Source organism: Neolamprologus brichardi, chromosome 4 (genome assembly GCF_056152115.1).
Source record: "Neolamprologus brichardi isolate AB-2024 chromosome 4, ASM5615211v1, whole genome shotgun sequence".
Classification (NCBI taxonomy): domain Eukaryota; kingdom Metazoa; phylum Chordata; class Actinopteri; order Cichliformes; family Cichlidae; genus Neolamprologus; species Neolamprologus brichardi.
In genome coordinates this window covers 12,547,761-12,562,009 of record NC_142107.1, presented here as the reverse complement: position 1 = coordinate 12,562,009, position 14,249 = coordinate 12,547,761, and the positions used below count along the sequence as shown (strand labels likewise).

Genomic DNA, 14,249 nt, shown 5'->3' with positions numbered 1-14,249 from the left:
GCCTTCTAACGTGGCTTCTGCACTTCACAAGCTGCCTCGCTTTGGGCATTTCACCAGAAGTTTTTATTTTTTTTTTAAAGAAAAAAAGAAGTTATCAAAAGGGAAAATTTGTGCTTAAAAGGTGTTAATTCTCTCTATTTGGGATTTCAGAATCTCCCAACCTAAGAACTACATACCAAAACTTGTACCGCTCTTGACATGTTGCCAGATACTGCAGTGGGCTTGTGTAGTGTGTAGGCTTGATGGCAGTAGTCAACTGTGTGAGGTGGTGCGAGAAATGGCGTAGAAGAACAAACGCAAATCTTTGGCCAGATGCTAAGTCCAACTTCACACACACATACATAAAAATGGCACAACCAACTCAGACATTTTTATTCAAAGTTGCCTCTTCTGACTGGAAGCCAGCTTATTACTTCGATCAGAACCTCACTCTCTACGTTCCTCATCTCTGGTTCACTCTCTCTGTGCTCTCCTTGTGTCTCACAACAAGACAGAGCATGCTCACTGTAAACCTCTCGGGGGGGGTGAAAGGGATTGGGAGATTAAATTTATTTTGAATTCCTTTTCCTTAATGTGCCAATTACCCCCACCCTTCCCTCTCTTTCACCTCTTCTCTCCACCCCAAGCAGCACAGCACAGAGTCTGTGCTCAAAGCACATCTCGTTTATGTTTTGTACACAGAAAACATTTCTTTCACCCCCAGCTGCATCTCAAACTTCACAGCTGTAATGGCATGCTATTCGCTGAAAAAAAAGAGGCCGCATTAGATATGTTTGCACGGCTAAAAAGTGTGGGATAAGTGTGGGATAATAAGAAAAAAGGTTTGCTAGTTGTCAGTTTAGAACACGAGTAACACTAAAAAAATGTTTTATAGTTTTTTAATTACAGGTATATCTCATTCTTAAGGTTAGCAGTTGTAGCTTAAAGTTTATGGGAACTCACGGCTTCTACTAATCAAACCAGTCTTGTGCAATATGTTTTCCTGAATTAGACAAAAGTAGATGGCCTTGAGCTCTAAAACCGTATTAAACCATAATATTCTACAGCGTCATAATCCCGGTCATTTGTGTCTAATCTTAGTAAGCAGATCAGAAACCATGCGTGTACATGTGCTTTTGCTTTGAAAAACATTGCCGGGCAATTTTTCTATTTTTTTTTCTGCATCAAAGGTCAGGAATGCTAAGGTCAATGTAATGCTACAGTTATAAAAGTGCCTGATAATGACGCCTGAAATTCCCAATCTAACCCACTTGTGTAACAAAACGAGCTTAGGATGTGAGATTTCTCGACTCCGTTTTTGTTCCACTATTCAGAAGTTTGTTTCTTAGCTCTCAGAGGCAACAAAGACTATGCTTTAGTAAATGAACCCTGGCAAAAAGCTCAATTTCCCTCTTTTCTTTGGTTGGAGGACCAGTCACAACCCTCCTTTTCACTACATTTTCACACATTCCATGCATCCAAAATGGTCTTGTTTTCTATCAACTAAGTCCCTTAATTGACCGTTCTATCCAAGGAGGGATTAGCTGATAAGAGGGGGTAAAGAAGAGAGTGAAAGCAAAACAAAAAGAGGAAGTAGACGGACAGTTGGGGGTGGCAACACACCAAAGGATTACCCCTGTCATCTGTGCTCTGATAAAAATACATCTTTAGATGTGTGAAGAGACTTTGTTAGGCATCCAAGAAAAACCTGCGCTATCAGGCACTTTGGGGGCACCTTCTCTCCAGGAAAGAACAGAGGAAGGCCCCTGCAGCGAGGATTCAGTATTTCCTCCACCAGCAGCTACAGTTAAGACACTCCGAGGACCCAAAGGTCTTTCCAAAAGCCTGTCTCCGATGTTCTCCCACAATGCTTGGCCCCACTTTCTGTTTCTTTATGTCATTTTACACAGCTGCAGGGCCCATTCTTGCACTAAACACTTCGCCGTCACATTATGCTGTAATCTGTTCTTTCCATTGTTTGCCGAGGTGCCAGCGTGGTTCATGATCTTCGGTACAAACAAGGAAAGTAGAGTTGTAAAAGGTAGTTTCGTGCTGTTGTGAGATCTCCAAACTCTTTAGAGCAAATCTGTAGAATGACTAAGTACAACAGGGACTGATATAGTACATAACCTGTGAGCACACACACACAAAGTAGCCAAGTGCCACCCACACTGCTGACGTAGGTGGAGTCCGAGCATCAAGCCAAAACAGGCTTTTATAATTGTGCTAGATTTATAGGTGTGGCGCCTTGTGTTCTATATTTAATTACAGATTTTACAATGAGAGCATGTTAAGTGAAATGTAATACAAGAACATTAGAACTATTGCCTTGGCCTAGATGTAGCAGTTTATGCAGCCCTACCTTGTAATTTCACCATATAAGGTTTCTGCATAAAATGCTAATGTATGCTTCATCATTAAGGGTGATGTGAGTAACAAAAAGTTAGAAAAGTGTGTGTGTCCATCTCTGCCTCTCCTATGCTTTTCATCTACATCTATACTCTCTCTTTTTTGTCATTTTATGCACATTCCTTTGATCTTGTATTTGAAAAAAACGAAGCTGTTAAGCGGCATGCCTTCTCTGATTATTTAATTAGGTTAAAAGAGGTAGAAATAGCCTGTGCTGACTCTAGGGAAATTCCACCTGGGGGATGACAAGGGCTGTAAGAGTAGTGGGAGGGGTCGGGTGAGGGCGATTTGGGGAGGGGGGTGAAAGTCAAGCCCCATCTCTTTTTGACAGATTGGTACAGACACGGGAAACTTTACACGCTGTTTATTTGAGCACACTTTCTGTATGCACATATCATATTAAAAACCACAAATGTCAGGAGAAGAGTCAGAAGAACGCGCCTTTCCTCCCCTTAACACTACCCGAGCTGCTCCGGCTGATTTATGCAGCACAAAGGTCACGGCGAAGAGAAAAAAACATACACACTTTCATGTGTCAGTCACCAAGTCCCTCTCTCTCTCTCTACTTCCACTAATGATTGGCAGTGACACATTCAAGCTGTTGTGTACACAAATACACATGAGCACATGGGCATAGGCGCACATATACGCACACTTTTCTAGAACATCTGTCGGTTAGTGCAAGAAACTTCACCTGACACCTGGCGATCAGCAAACAATTCTAAAGCAATCAAGCATGAAAAGCTGAAACCAGCTAAAGGTAAAAGGTGTTGAGTGTTTTCAAGCGCTGTAAACCGAAAAATAAATAAAGCTGTTGAAACAAATTATCAGAATATTACAAAGAAGACAAATGTCGTATGCTACTTTTGGACAAACTGAAAGTAGCAGGCTTTCTAATAAAATTCTAGACTGTAATTCTCAGCGCTATTAAACATCATAATACATCAAACTGTGCTTTAGCTAAGCTCTGAAGAACAGGCTCCATGTCCCCCAACATTTGCAAAGCAGATGTCTTGATTAGTGCATACCAAGAAAATCTGTCATTCCCTCCAACACGACAAGGACCATAAAAAGTTAATAAAACTACGAAATGTTCTGCATTAAACAGTTCTGCTTTTTAACAGAGAAGAAAAAAAAGCGATTTTACACGCAGATACCTGAATACACAGGACACCACAGTGCGCAGTGCATGCATTAAAAACACTGGGATTCTTTCCAAGATGATTAGTGAAGAAAAGTGAAGCCCACCCATGTTTACTCAAACAAAAACCCTGGCTATCCAATCACATTTTGTGGCTCAGGCTATTTATGAGAGTACCTGTAAAGACCAGAGGCAAAGGCTCGGGCACATGTTTTACTGCTCTGTTTGAATAATCAGGTACAAGTAAAACAAACAGCTACAGAAGGGATGTTTAGCAAGTCGCTCAGGATCCAACTCAGGGCAATAAGTGTTCATTAGTTTTAATAGCCTGGCTCCCGGAGCAAATGAAATGAAGACCGGGAGACCACATCCAGCTAATGTAAATAAACCAAATAAACCAAAAAAACCTCATCAACTGTCTGTTGTGAGAGAAATTTGAAAATAATATTTAAAAATCATCCTGACTTTTCTAAGAAGTTTGCATAAGAGTAGAGCAGGAATGGGAGGAAATAGCCTATTTCTGAAATTAAAACTGTGTTCTCATATAATTGATGAAAAAGTATTTAACGGATGAGTTAATTCACTGTAGGATGATGATCGTAAAATACTAAAAGTGGGAGGGAGTACTCGAGGAAAACTTTAAAGTTACATCTCAAAAGCCCAACTATGTCTTTAGCCTGTGTTAGTCTGTTATGCTGGCGGCACATCTTGATTCCACCTGAGCTCAGAGAAAGGTGGTGATACACTCCCAGTGGTCCAGATGGTCCCCCCCAACACTGGCCCGAACATAAACATGGCTTGGGTCTGGTTGAGGAGAGGGAGACCCCGTTTATTTATGGACATGTCTGGGTCTGGGACACAAATATAGAAAGATAGATCGACGAGATGAGGGACAAAGGAAAAGAGCAGGGAAGCGGTGCGCTCAGACTTGTGGACGTCTTCCAGTATGGTCAGATGGTGTGATATGGCCCACCTACACAGGAGCTGAATATTCATGTGTCTATGTGCAAGTGTTTACAAGGTTAAAAGTGCATATTCCCATATACCGCTTCTCTTATCTACAGATTCAGTCCAATGTACAAACTATAAAGCAAAATATCTTTTTAACCTGAGGAGCTAATTACACCCTCCGTGACGTCAAATGTGCCGCAAACAAGCACATGAAGCCAGCGGTATTGGCTGTCGGGCGGCAAAAGTAGAGCGAGGGTGTGAGGCCGGGGAATTCAAAGAATTTTCCTGTGTGCTTACCGGCACAAACCAAGCCCACTGTACATCTATGAAAGTATGGCTGAGTAAGGCCCTTTTCATCTTTGCAGCGCTCTCCTTAAATAAATCGGTTCAATCTCGATTTTTACAATAGGGTTTTACAGCTTAATAACCTGGCTACAGAAACCCAGACATCGTAAGGTGTTTTATGGCTCTTGTAGTTCCTTTATGACCCGGCCAAATGTCATTGCTTCACTGTACACCAAAAGGGGCAGATACTTCTCTAGAAAACAAGACAGTTATGATGTTTTGGAACTTTGTTTAGGATAAGGAAGTGTTGATGAGGAGAGGATTGGTCCTCCCACACAGAAAGGTACCATTTGCTCTCATAGACGTGTACTTGAGTTCCACTAGAACACAGTGCTGCAAAGAAATCTATTTCATGCATTTTTGGTGCTGTTTTGTCTCACACACACACACACACACACACACACGACCTATCTATGCTTAAAACCAACTTGCATAATCACACTGGATCTACCCTTATGGAAGACATTTTGAGATCGTGTAATCATGATGCTGCCACAAAGCAAGATGACGTACATTGATGCTACAACAGCAGCTGTTTTTCGTTGCTATAAGTCATTAAAATCACTATTCGTCCATCGATCTTCTGTCTCCGTGTGAGGGTTCTCCGCTTGTCTCGCTTCGACATCGCACGGGGCAATAAAACTAAGGTTAGGTGATTAGCACTGTGGCCTGACACAGCATGCACTCACTGAAATATAAACATTACACAATCACACCAAACATATGAGCAGCTTCAGCTAATTAAGACCACGCTGCTTTTTAATGCCTGTTTATATCTGACTCCTAAATGAATGCTACCCCTGGAGCTCCCTCCAAAACAGGTCAGCCAAAGAGAAGAGGACAGGGGAGGAACGGAGGCAGGTTGGAAATTACAGGCAAACCAATCTGACCTGCGGCGCCCGAAACGAAAAGCTTTACTAAAAGAAATGAAATAAATGCAATGAAAATGAAAAAAGTCCTAGCATGAATCTTGATTATTTTCATAAATCTCTCGGAAATCTGACGATTAAAGAAGTTTACACAAAAGCATTTGAAGTAAGCAACCATTTTCAACTTAAAAATGACCAAATGTGCTGGACATATCTGAATTTCTTTGATCATAAAGATTTAGGAAATGTGAGCTTTAATACTTCTCAATCAGTACCATGTGGAGCTTTATTGGTGTACTGCTGCCATTCTTATTGCCTTGGCAGGCATGAAGGACACAGAAACCCAGGAGACAGGGGGACTGACCATCACTCTCTAACATCATTAAAAGCGATAAGCTGGCAACTGGCAGAAGCCAAGCTTGCCATTTGTAGCCGCTAGGTCCCTGGCCACCTTACTCAAACTTTCCAAAATGTTTTCACAATCTAAACTCTGCCTCTCCTCCCCGGTTGTACACGACTCAGCCCTCAAGAGCTCAGTGAAGTTGATCTTTTGCATGGCGCCACAGTTCTGGGAGAGGGCCAGCCTCACCTGAATGACCTCTGCCTCGTCTTCAAAGCCATTGAGATTGTCTGCTGTGACCACTATCAATACTTCCACAGACCTCCCCTTGCTTTACGAGACAAAGAAAGCACACTATCTACATACAATAGAGTGCACCATTGTCACATTTGCAATTATATTTGAAGGCGTATTACCTGTTTTTATATGCACACATTGTGGTGCACGGGGGTTGGATTTCAAGTAGCAGCTTGTTGAGACTTGGGGATTTACTGAGAAGGTGGGAAGGCATGTGAATGTGTGTGTGACAGGGAGAGCGAGCGAGAGAGAGAGAGAGAGAGAGAGACAGATGTCTGGAAGAAGCTAGGCTGGCAGAGTTTACAGTGAAGGACGACTGGCTTTGTAAGCAACTGAAGGAACACACACAAACGTGTGTTAACCTCACACCAACTTTTCTCCTTACACCACACTGAATGCCAAGCTCACAACAGACATGCACCAGTGCTAACCTGGTGTCTGCATGCAGGGGCTGGTGTCTTTGTGTGCATGTACATGTCTGCCTCTAGTTCACCTATGCTACCTGTTGGGCACTAGACTCTCGCTCTGTTAATAGTGTTACGTGCTTTTACAGAAGCCATTAAGAGCATTAGCAGATGGGCAAGATGTAGTACTTCACTGTGGTAGGATTTCCCCTGGTTTTAAACTGAGGTATTGCCAGTGTTATACCAGGGAGGGCTTGTGTGGAGGTGACCTGCTGGAAAGTTTAACAAATAAAAAAAGAAGCTATGTACACCGAAAAAGGCCAGTCAAGGAGCTGCTGCTCTTAACACCCCTTTTAAAATCAACTGTAGGGAGCCACGGCACAGAGCAATAATAAATAGCTACAGAGAAATGTAATTCTTTACTGCCCAGCTGCAAAATGTGGTTAATGCAAAAGCCAGCCTTCTGAGGTTTGAAATCTAAAAAATGCAGCTAATGAACAAATGTTTTCCTAAAGTCTTGGCCTCTTACAAAGTAGAGAAAGATGGTGAACAATCAATGATTAACTTGAACAGTAGACTGAGGTTTACCTGAGCCATTGACTAGACAGGCACATAAAAATACACTACAGACTTCCTCCTTCATATCGCTACCAAAGCTCCACCCTAACTTGCTCATTCTGCAGCTCTGCCATGCCTCAACAAACTGTCTGCAGTAAACAGCTTGGGGAAAAACACAGATCTTTACCGTAAAGGCAAGTGAGCTCCTAAGATTCCTGCCTGACAGTTTCGAACACGCCGGGTCAGGTTCTGAGCTCTGCTAGCCTGCAGTAGCTGTTATCAAAAGCTGCTGAAGGATTTCAGCGATCGATTATTATGAAGAGATGAGTAATTCTGGAGAGCTTAGAAGAGATGGAAAGATAAGCAGCTGAAAGCAGTGTTGCAATCATTTGCTTATGTTGTATACAGCAATTGTCTGAGAATGAATGAGTTTTAATTCAGGTGCGATTGTCAGCGAGCTTTCCACAAAGACCTGAAAATAAAATATGGGCAGTACAAGTTTGCACTTTCACTAAGAATAAACAGAAAGTATATGGAAAATGCAACAAGAACAGATATGAATGGTCAACAGCTTTGATAAGCCCGCGGGTTGGAAATGTATTTAGGCTTTGGTGAGAAAGAAATGAGGCGATAAGAGGGACCTACAGTACATGAAATATAACTAAAGTTAAGAAGGCTTTGCATATCTCAGTGTGTGTGTTCAACTTTTTTTTTTAAGTGTCAAAGGTCCAAGTTCCATGACTGACATACTCAAAAAGAGAAATCTGATAGGCTGTAGATTATGGATGACTTGATATAGTGCATTTGTGCATGACTTGCAGCTTTGCATTTAAAGTGCACGCACTTTACATATACACAAATGCATGCAACAGTAAATGTCTAATTGCACATGTGCACACATTGCATTCAGTATGAATGCACAGACTGTTTGAGAGACATTCTGAGACACTTACGTCAAAGACACTACAGGGCCAAAAGGTCACATAAAAATTCTTCTGTGATTAAAACCTGTTCCCATGACACTCTTTTCCATCTCTAATCTCAAACGGTTTATGTCTAACCTGAAAAACTGCATAGTTTCACACCTGTTTTGTTTAAAGCAAATTGGTCAACGTACAACAATGTGATGTACACAATAAGAGGACATGGAAAACTTCACCTTTACAAGTAAGCAAAAGCTCCAAGATGTGTAGACCAAAGCATGACTTTGGCCACACTTTGACCAAAGTATGACTTTGGCCTACACACAATTTGCGCAGACACATGCATATGGGACACGCGTGGGAATGAAAACTCTACTTGCATTGTACTAATGACTGTGCTGTCACTTTGTCATGTTGCCCCACCTGTTCCTGAAGTAGGCCAGTTTTATCTCCGCTTCATTCATTCTCTGTTCGTTAATGTCTGAAGTTTATAGCAGACCTGAAGTACATGAATGAATTGATTGCTCAGTAGTTGTTAAATCTAAAGGACAGAGTGAGCGTTGAAGGCTGTTTTTGTTTTTTTTCCAGCACTTTATCAAATTATCAGGTATTTAAAACTTTGTTGAAATGATTCAGATTATCTTGATAGCAGTAATCAAAAATGCTGCATATTTGAGTCTCCTGTAATTTGACAGCAACTTGCCATGCTGGAAAAGGGTCATGGGAGACAGATGTACAAAGTGAACTTTATTGAACTTCACTCTGATTTTATCGGTGTCGGTACACATAGAGGCACACGGCCACTTTGATCTTCAAAGGGAGATGAGCTAGAATGAGGGGCAATAAGAAGATAATAACGCCAATCTATATCCATTACTCCATAGATCACAGGTTCACTGCAACATGCAAAGTAGCTTTCCTAGCTTTTATTTTCCAGACAGAGAGCCACATTTCATGTTACCACATTGCCACCTAGTGGTCACATGTACCCGGACCAGCAATGGAAACCTACTGCAAATCTATCCATGCATTCAGTTTCTTAACAGCAAACCTAAACCTTCTCCATCCTAGGTTAGGTCAGCTGGATGCAGACTCGAGCCCATCTAAGATGTCACAGAGAAAGCTGCAGGTTACACCCTGGAAAAGTTTTCAGTCAATCCCAGGGATCAAACAGAGACATGACCACCATAAACTCTTCCATCTATACATAAAGCCAATATAAAATCACCAGCAAGTCACTGGACTGTGTGAGGAAACCAGAGCACCAAGAGAAAAGCCATACAGCCACAGGGAAAACACATAAACCCACAATGAAAGGCCCAGCCAACCAGGAGATTCAAGACCAGAAGCTTCCAGCACTGCATTCTACAAATACTGCAAAAAAATGAAAAGTGAAGGATGTGAATGGATGCTATTCAAAGCATTTGTAAGTATAAAAGTATAAAAATATTAAAAACACTTTTAGTAATAAAAAAGTCAACCTCTAGCAGTAGAGGACACACTAAGGAAAGAATTAAGCTCTGCTGTGATTTACAGTTAAACCGAGGGCAGAAGAGTCAGCGAGGTGTAATAACTGTATATTAAACATGTTTATCTACTGTGACAGGTGATATATGTAATCTAATTCCACTTAATAATACAATAAAACACAAATAGAAAGTGGGGCCTTGAGAAACCCCACAGAAAAGATCCAATTGTGACCTCTAGTGGTGAAGTCAAGGAAGTGTGTGGGGGATGTCACAAGGCACAGAAAAACAAGAGAGCGAGCGAATGTGTCCCCAAAATGATATATTTTCATTTATTTTAACTATTTTATTATGGTCTATCAATTTTTAGACTCTATTTATATTTTATTTAGCTTGTGACATAAAATGAAATTTGCAATGCTTAACAAATTCAAGTTTGTCTCATTTGCTTAATAAAAACAATAAAACTTTTCGTTTCGAGCAAGATTTTAACAGATTTCCTTTTTTCATTACAGACTGTCATATAAATTTGTCAAACACTGTAAATTAGAAGATCAGATTTCAAAGATGAATTTTTGCGACAGATGAACATTAGATAGATTCAGTGTAGTGAGTGTACATTACAATGGGAGATCATGATAACAGTATGAAAAGTATGAAAAGAATGCACAATCTGTAAATGCCCCTTTTTTTCAGTGCAGCCTGCACATTTAAATATATATGTGGTGGTGGGTGATTAATCACACGCTGTACAAACAGCACAAAGTGCCCGAGGGGGCACCCAAATCATAAGGTCCACAAAGCATGAGTAATACCTGGACCCCAGTGTCATATCTGACGGCAGCAGCTCCCCTACTTTGCTTTACTCTGGAACCCTCAGCACACAGCGTGATCAAAGAGGATAGAAGGGTAGGAGGATATCATCAAAGACTCTCAAGTTGTTAGCCACTAGAAAATATTTATCAAGTTTAACTTCTAAGTGTTGTTTGTTAGCATGCTAACTCATAGCCAAAGTTGTCTGAACAAAAAAGGGTGATCTCTCCAGCTGTAGTTTGGAGAGCCAGAATTACTGGAAGTTTTAATCAGTTAAGGTGACAATGCCATTGTTGAGATTTTCATAACTCCTGAAAGTCATTAAAAAAAATCACAGACATGTGTGAAATGTTTTGAATTCCTTAAAAAATATTTAACTAGTAATTATGATGATTTTGTCATTGATTTTAATGTCTCTTTGATTTCAAACCCCGATTTTCTTTCTTCAAAATAAATGAAGATATTGTGATCATAATTCGCTAGATAAAAGGCACAAAGAAAACCACCACAAACCTGTTAAAGCTTAAAAAAGAAATCCTAATGAAAACTAATTTCCCGAGGGATAAACCTTCTTCTTCCACAGGGATGCAGACAGATCTGCATGTTCGTTGTGTCATAGATTTTTCACTGGATGCCATCCCTGATGCAACCCTTCCACTTCTGCTGGCTGCCGGAGGTAGGAGTAAAGTTTCAAATTAGCACCACACATTTTAAGTGGCCACAGAAAGAAATGCAGGCCAGAAAACCAGGATTATGTTTTTGCACACATTAACCACAAGAGTGCAGCAGAATGTAAGGCATGCATCAAGATAATCCGAAAGCTTGACTACAGATGGCACTACAGCACAGCAATTCTCTCAGTGTTATTTTACACAGACTACTAACATCACACCTATGAAGCCCAGATTTCATTTTAAGCCAATGTAAGATAACAAAATAAATCAGTCCACTGGGAAACATGAATGGCTCTTATTTGACTGAAGCCTTCTGATGACAGCCCACGTAGAGGACAGCTTCCAGTCAATTTAACTGCTTTGGTGCTGTAAGTCTGTGACTCTGTTCAGTGACACTGGCAAGCAAATTCTTCCCTGTCTGTCAGGGCTCAAAGTAATAGTTTGACAGCACAACACACTGGCCTGCTCAGCATCTGCCCCCCTACTTATCAGGCCTAAAATTTCAATTTAACAATGAGCCTCTATGCGTCAAGAAAACCAAAGGTATCAAACAATCAACCTTAATCAAGCATTCTATGTGGAGACGACTGCGAGTTGACGACATTCAATCTCTTTTAAAGAAACTAAAAGCTTGCGCAATTGCACGGATCTCCAACACGAGCACATGACTTAACACACACATAAACAGTGGTCTGAGGAGCCTGGTGTTCTGCTGTGTCCCAGGGAGGTCACGCAGGAAATTTCACGCTCCTCTTCACACTGAAAATGTCTCCTTTATCCTCCCGACTGGAGACAAAAGAAAAGAAAAGAGGAATGAAAGACTGAACTGGAAAAGAAAGGAAACCCACTCTGTCTTACTTATGTAGGTGTGACTCGCTGAAACACAGCCATGGCAACCCACACCCAGCAAAGTAAAGGAGGAACGTGGTCACAGGTTCAGTGGAATGTGACATTTATGAGAGCAAAACACAAAGGGAGGAATTTTCCCTCCAAAACAGGAGCAAGAAAACTGAAGGAGAAATGTCAGGAATTTAAAGTATTTCTAACTCTCGATCAGATTTTTTTTTCCCATACAAGGACGGTTAAGAATGCACCTGAAAGTCCACTCCAAGTCTGCTTTAAAAGACATGCATTTTAAACTAGTGTCATCATTGTTACACTGCAAACTATCAGAGCGGGCTGTTTGTATTTGAGTTTTACTATTAAAGTAAGAGTCTTTATTTAGCATCGTTCCTCTTTGGGACAAGTTTGAGGTACGTGGAGCATCCTGTGAGAATGGAGAGCTGTCTGCCCGTGCTGACAGAGGTGCATTTTCACTGTTTGCTCTCTGGTCTTAACATTTGGGCTGACACTCTCTATCTTCTATACTCCTGCAGAGGTCAGTGTGGTTTTTCTTATGCACAAAAGGTAAAAAGCCCACGGGGTAGTAGGATCACAATTACAGTTCCAGGAAACACAGTTTTTTTATCACATAACAGGAAGTGACAGGCTATATGACAGCTATGTAACTTCAAAAGGTGTAAACACAAAGTGCACTGGGAATTTTTAACCAAAGAAGTCAGGTTTCGTGTCATACCTCCCAGGCATCGCTCCAGTAAACCCCTCCACCCAGGTTTGCTACTTCCTCTAAAACAGCCTTCTTCATTCCCACCTAAGCACAGGCTGGATGCCTCTCTCAGCCTCACACTTCCTGGTAACTCCCACACCAGGATAACACCACCCTGAGGCAAATATACACACACGAGCCACCTTCTAAGTTGTGGTTTCCCTTTAGGAAATCAGCAATCTGCTGCCATTACCCACCAGCATTTACACCTCCTCTCTGTACCCTTTAATTTTTCTTTACCCCAATGTTTAAAACAAACAACTTCTCTCCCTTATGAGAGATCATTACAGGAAGAAAGCACCACACAGACTGTTAAAAGACGCCAAAAACAGCTAATAAATCTAAGACGGTGATCTGGTGTCAGAGCATCAGGGTGTTATCAGTGTTATTAACAAAAGCTATGTACACATTCTGATGTGACTGCTCTTGAAGGATGTTTCGTGATTTCTAAACTTCAGAATATTCTGCGAATTTGAAACTATGAGCAAGACGAGAGGACACGATATTGGACCATTTAGCTGCTGTATCAGTTCAGTTTGCGTTCTCCTCCTACCTTCAGCTGAACCGTGTGAGAATCACAAAATTTTAAACACGAGACAGCACATATGGAGACACAATTGCCAAAAGCCCTGAGAAGAAAAACACTTTATAAAGCGCTCCAGCGTTTCAAAAGCTCTCTCCTTCTCCCTTTCACACACACACACACACACACACATAAACACATAGACACAAACACATACACCTCGAAACAAAGGTGCCATTTTACTCAGGAAGGGTCAGCAGTTCTCTCCATCAGACAGGGGCTTGTTCTTGGTCAGAGGCTGCTGCCCAATCTCAGGCCACCCTCCCCTGGCTCCACTGCCCCCCCCCTCCGGCCCCCACCACCCCGGAGACAAGCTCCCCATTGTTCCCGCACTACTAATAAATGACAGTTCTCCTGTTCAGACAAACTTTAGGGCCCATTCAAACACACACACACACACACACACACACAAAAGTTTAAATGGTGCTCTATATAAAAAGATACCAAGAGCATTTTCTTTTAAGGCTGGTATTTCTCGAGCTCATTAAGTCGTTATCTGACACTAATGATGTAAGGATGTCTTCCTGCGTCTTAAGCTTTGAACTTGAGGACAGGATGAGATAATCCTGAGGGCCGTTTGTGTAATAATGAATAACAAATGTTCCTATTGCCTTCCATTTCTCTTCGGTGGTCAAAAGCAGTCATGACATTGAGTCATAGTTCACCAGGAGGTCATGCTGCTCAGTGCGTGTTGTCACCCTGTGAGCTCAATCGGGGGCCAGGGAGCTGAGGTAAGCCTTGAGTTTAGACATGATAAATCACCACTCAGCTTAAGCTCATAAACACACCATTAACACGCTCGACCACATGAACTCTATCCGTTTACCTTAACAGCATGGTGCTCGGGACTATCTGCCTGTGATAGCACTCTTAGGGGTCTGATGCACATGG

The 14,249-nt window shown here is 41.5% G+C and overlaps 1 long non-coding RNA gene across 1 annotated transcript in view; it reads right to left on the bottom strand.

The window, feature by feature from the left end:
* The window catches only part of LOC102796266 (uncharacterized), a 47,220-nt gene that overhangs the window by 29,021 nt on the left and 3,950 nt on the right, over positions 1-14,249 (bottom strand). The gene's annotated exons all lie outside the window — the stretch shown is intronic.